Source organism: Mirounga angustirostris, unplaced genomic scaffold (assembly GCF_029215605.1).
Source record: "Mirounga angustirostris isolate CCGP_5_RB_7025 unplaced genomic scaffold, mMirAng1.0.hap1 SCAF_15, whole genome shotgun sequence".
In the NCBI taxonomy this organism is placed as follows: Eukaryota; Metazoa; Chordata; class Mammalia; order Carnivora; family Phocidae; genus Mirounga; species Mirounga angustirostris.
The window spans coordinates 25,117,752-25,123,569 of NW_026991723.1; the positions used below are offsets into that span (position 1 = coordinate 25,117,752).

At 42.7% G+C, this 5,818-nt stretch overlaps 1 protein-coding gene across 5 annotated transcripts in view; it reads right to left on the reverse strand.

Annotated features, from left to right (window-relative positions):
• KIF27 (kinesin family member 27) overlaps positions 1 to 5,654 on the reverse strand; it is an 82,743-nt gene extending 77,089 nt beyond the window's left edge. For 4 of the 5 annotated variants that reach the window (XM_054509196.2, XM_064580076.1, XM_064580077.1 and 1 more), the window contains exon 1: positions 5,494 to 5,654. The gene's annotated coding sequence lies outside the window, so the exon portion shown is untranslated. Of the gene's footprint in view, positions 1 to 5,259; positions 5,341 to 5,493 lie in introns of those variants that run through there. The other variant, XM_045882307.3, reaches the window with a different exon arrangement.
• Positions 5,655 to 5,818: the final 164 nt, after the last annotated feature.

Here is a 5,818-nt window from a genome sequence, read left to right on the forward strand (position 1 = left end):
ATATGTTTCCCAGTTCACTAATCTAAATATTGAATAACTGGGGAGTTAGAAAATTAAGGCAAGGAGATAACTGAGTAATTGTACACATGTGTTGAAAGCAAACCCTTTATTAGATTTTATAGCTATATCTCTTTGCCACAAATATTAGAGATAAATCCAAGAAAACAGTTTTAAGGATTTCTATAATTTTATTTATTTTTTATTTATTTAATTTTTTTTTAAGATTTTATTTATTTATTTGAGAGAGAGAGAATGAGAGAGAGCACATGAGAGTGGGGAGGGTCAGAGGGAGAAGCAGACTCCCTGCCGAGCAGGGAGCCGGATGTGGGACTCGATCCCGGGACTCCAGGATCATGACCTGAGCCGAAGGCAGTCACCTAACCAATTGAGCCACCCAGGCGCCCCAGGATTTCTATAATTTTAAATCATTTCTTTTCAAAAATAATCAGAACTAACTGAAAAACTGCTTTTCCACTCCTCACTTATGTTGTACTTGTTTCTGAAAATCGCTGGTAGAATTAATATATTAAAAATTAAATTGGATTTGCAACGATGTGGATGGAACTAGAGGGTATTATGCTAAGTGAAATAAGTCAATCAGAGAAAGACAAGTATCATATGATCTCACAGATATGTGGAATTTGACAAACAAGGCAGAGGATCATAGGGGAAGGGAAGGAAAAATGAAACAAGACGAAACCAGAGAGGGAGACAAACCATAAGTGAGTCTTACTCTCAGGAAACAAACTGAGGGTTGCTGGAGTGGAGGGGGGTGGGAGAGATGGGGTGGCTGGGTGACGGACACTGGGGAGGGTATGTGCTATGGTGAGCACTGTGAACTGTGTAAGACTGATGAATCACAGACCTGTACCCCTGAAATAAATAATATATGCTAATAAAAAAAAAAAGAAAAAGAAACACAAATCAAGAAAGCCATGCGGGGGGGGGGGGGGGGAACCTAAGTTGGTAGCTATACTTACAATGAACCTGAAAAATAAATTAAGAAAACAATTCCATTTATAGTAGCATCAAAAAGGATAAAATACTTGGAAATAAAAATTTAATGAAAGACATGTAAAACTTATACTCTGAAGACTATAAAATATTGTTAAAGAAAGTAAAGAAGATCTAAATACATCAAAAAACATCTCATGTTCGTGGGTTGAAAGACTTAAAACACTGTTAAGATGACAATATTCCCCAAATTTTTATCTACAGATTCAAATGCAACGCCTATCAGAATCCCAGCTGACTTCTTTGCAAAATTGACAAGCTGATCCTAAAATTCTTTTTTTAAAATATTTTATATATTGATTGATCCTAAAATTCATATGGAAATCCAAGGGACACAGAATAGCTAAAATAATATTGAAAAAGAACAAGGTCAGAGGACACACTTCCCCAAGTCTAAAGACAAGCAACAGGAATCAAGACAGTATGATACTGGTATAAGACAAACTTAAAGATCAATGGAAAAGAACTGAGAATCCAGAAATAAATCCCTATATATTTTTTTAAGATTTTATTTATTTATTTGTCAGAGAGAGGGGAGAGAGAGCACAAGCAGGGGGAGTGGCAGGCAGAGGGAGAAGCAGGCTCCCAGCCAAGCAAGGAGCATGACCTGAGCCAAAGGCAGATGCTTAACCAACTGAGCTACCCAGGTGTCCCAATAAATACTCATATTTATGGGCAAATGATTATTGACAAGAGCGCCAAGACAATTCAGTGGGGGAAAGAACAGGCTTTTCAACAAATGGTTGACACAAACTGGATATCCACGTGCTAAGAATGAAATTGGACTCCTACTTCACATCATATACAAAGTTAACTCAAAATCATTCGCAGACCTAAGTGTAAGAGCTAAAACTCATAAAACTCTTAGAAGAAAACATAGGGGTAACTCTTGGTAACCTTGGGTTTGGCAACGGTTTCTCAGGTATAACACCAAAAGCAAAAGCAATAAGCTTTATAAGGAAGAACAGATGAAATGAATTTGAGCAAATTTAAATCTTTTTTTCCTCAAAGATATGAAAAATGGTTAATAAGCACATGCAAAGATGCTCAACATCATTAGCCAGCAGGGAAATGCAATCAAACCCACAATGAGGTATCACTTAACACCTGTCAGAATGGCTAGAATCAAAAGACAAGAAATAACAAGTGTTAGCAAGAATGTGGAGAAAAAGGAACCCTCAAGCATGATCGGTGGGAATGTGAACTAGTGCAGTCACTCTGGAAAACAGTATGGCGCTTCCTCAAAACATTAAAAATAGAACTACCCTATGATCCACTAATTGCACTACTGGGTATTTTACCCAAAGAATACAAAAACACTAATTCAAAAAGATCTATGTACCACTATGCTTATTAGCATTATTTACAATAGCCAAGATATGGAAGCAACCCAAGTGTCCATCAACAAATTAATGGAGGGCGCATGGGTGGCTCAGTCGGTTAAGCGTCTGCCTTCAGCTCAGGTCATGATCCTGGGCTCCTGGGATCGAGTCCCACATCGGGCTCCCTGCTCTGTGGGAAGCCTGCCTCTCTCTCTCTGTGTGTGTCTCATGAATAAATAAATAAAATCTTTAAAAATAAAAATAAAAATAAATTAATGGATAAAGAAGATGTGGTATATATATGCAATGGAATATTACTCAGCCATAAAAGTGAATGAAATCCTGCCATTTGCAACAACATGGATGAACCTAGAGGGTATTATGTTAAGTGAAATAAGTCAGAGAAAGACAAATACCATATTATTTTTTCCTTTCTTTTTAATGTTTATTTATTTATTTTAAGTAACCTCTACACGCAATGTGGGGCTCGAGTCTCACGTGTGAGACTAAGAACTGCATGCTCAACAGACTGAGCCAGCCAGGTGCCCCCCATATGATTTCCCTTATATGTAGAATCTAAAAACACAAAACAAACAAACAAACAAATAAAAAGCAGAATCAGACCCATAAATACAGAGAACAAACTGATGGTTTGTAGCAGGTAGCAGGTTGTGGGGTGGGCAAAATGGGTGAAGGGCAGTGGGAGATACAGTCTTCCAGTTATGAAATGAATGAGTCACAGGGATAAAAAGCACAGCATAGGGTCAGTGGTATTGCAATAGCATTGTACAATGACAGATCATAGCTGCACTTGGGGTGAGCACGGCATACCATATAGACTTGTCTGTACACCTGAAACTAATGTAACACTGTGTGTTAAATACACCTCAATTTTTAAAAAGATGGATATTAATATTTAAAAAAATTTTTTTAAGACAGATCAAAACAAGTGTTGGTGAGGGGCTCCTGGGTGGCTCAGTCAGTTCAAGTGTTGGTGAGGGGCGCCTGGGTGGCTCAGTCAGTTGGGCGTCTACCTTTGGGTCAAGTCATGATTCCAGAGTCCCGGGATCAAGCCCGCATCGGGCTCCCTACTCATTGGGGAGTCAGCTTCTCCCTCTCACCCTCCTGCCTCTGGTGCTCTCTCTCTCCCACTCTCTCTCTCAAATAAATAAATAAAATTTAAAAAACAAAACAAAACAAGTGTTGGTGAGAACGTATAGAATACGGAAACATCACATACTCCAGATGGAAATGTAAAATGATGCAGCCAGCTTTGGAAAAGAGTCTTCCACAGTATCATTAAGTAGCCTAGTAGACCATTAATAGACTAAAAAAACATTTTCAGCCCTACTTACTATGGAAATGTTAATACATATTTAATATTCACTAGCCTTTAAAAAACTCTGCAGCAGTACTGTGCATTATAATTTTGTGAGTGGACAGTCTGAAAAGGATCACAATAACAAATACATCACTCTAAAAGCCCACTGAGAGTAAAGAAGAAAAAAATCAGCTCCCTTGGGCTGCAAATCCTGAGTCAACATGCTATATTTAATGGCCACAATAAAGAGATGCACCTAACCTTGGCAGTTTTAATCATTCTAACTAAAGTCAGCTGTGAAAAAATATTCATATGTATGATATACCTTTTTTGGATCCTAAAGGACTCTGCAATCACTTGGTACTAGAAACTTTTCCAAATAAACTACAAGGATGCTGTATGAGTTGGTTCTTCCAAGTATCTTTAAACATCTATATTTGAAGTTTTTATTATACAGATTATTTTTTTTATTTATGCTATCACGTTAAAACAAAAGTCATGGTCTTTGTTAAGCCAAACCTATTTCCAACAAAACTGCTAATAAAAGGTGCAATGTAACTGGGATATTTTCACTTTCTTGGTTTTTATAATGGGAAAGTTTTGCTAAAAAGGCAAAAGAAATTCTATCTTTTCTAATAAATAAGGTCCCCTAAATCTGTGGCTTGCCAAAAATTAGTATCCAAGAATTTAAGTATTAAAAAATCCATGGTTGGGGCGCCTGGGTGGCTCAGTCGTTAAGTGTCTGCCTTCCGCTCAGGTCATGATCTCACGGTCCTGGGATCGAGCCCTGCATCGGGCTCCGTGCTTCGCAGGACGCCTGCTTCTCCCCCTCCCACTCCCCCTGCTTGTGTTCCCTCTCTCACTGTGTCTCTGTCAAATAAATAAATAAAATCTTAAAAAAAAAAAATCCATAGCACTTAAACTTTAGATTCTGATCAACTGCAGTCATCAGAAGAATATGTATTATGTCACCAATAAAAGTAAAGAAAGGTGAAATCTGATTGGCTGGCAATATTTAGGCATACTCCATGGAGTTTTGAAATCGGAGAAAAGCAAGAGAATCTTTGATCACTGATGCCATGTCGCTGATCAGAAAGAAGTGTCTCCAAATACGGTTGCCATCCAGTGCCCGTGATTTTTCAGAAGTAGTGGTTGTCTAAAAATTTTGCTCTGCTAATATTTCCGTAAGAAACTTCCCAGCAAATGGACAGTGAATCGCAAAAGTATCTCAGAACAGGTCACAAATGCATAAATAACTAGAGAGAGAATAGAGAACGTCAAGTGGAAAAACAAACATTTGAAAACTTGGAGGGGGCGAAGGGTTATTTAAAAGGTGTTTCAACGAAAGAACCTGGGCACCGTTCTTTCTCAACGAAACCTGCCTCTGAGGGAGGAGACTTTCAGACTTCTACGGCGCTTGGGTTGCACCAAAGTTTCAATATCCGCATGGAAAAGGGAGGCCGGTGACAAAACGAAACCCCCAGGAGGCAGCTGGAAGCACCAGCTCCAGAAACACAGGATCTGACTTAGTGCGGTTCCGTCCGGCGTTCCCGCGCGTCCCTAATCCCCGGGCCCTTCTATCTCACGGGGGACCCCACTTACCCCGGCCGTTCGGCGGGGTTCCGGCACCGACCCCAGCCCCCTGCGGCGCCCTCCTCGGCTTGCAGGCGCCCCAACCGCCCCCACCCCACGAGCCGTCCCGCAGCGGCGCCCGACCCCCTACCCCTGGGCGGCGCCCCCCCTCCGCAACGGCGGGCTGGAGCGCGGGCGCGGCGGGCAGTAGGGCGGGAGGGCGCCGCCCCGCCCCGTGCCCCGCCAGGCCGGCCCTCCACTCACTGCCCAGCTCGAGAAAGCCCCGGTCTCCGGCGGCTAGCCCAGGGCAGGACTACCCAGCTTCGCTCCGCCCGGCCGCCGCCGCCGCCGCCGCCGCAGCTCGGGCCTTTTGTTGTCGCGGGTTCTCCGGGCAACCGGCGAGACCAGTCCCGGACGCGCCCCCTCCCGGCCGGGCGCTCCGCCGCGCCCCAGACCCCGCCCCGACGAGGCCCGTCCCCGGCGAGCCCCGCCCCCACAAGCCCCGCCCCACCGGGCGGGGAGGCCAGCTCCGGGCGTGGCTACAAAGCCAACTCACTGGGACCTCTCGCAGAGTGCGGAACCAAAGTAA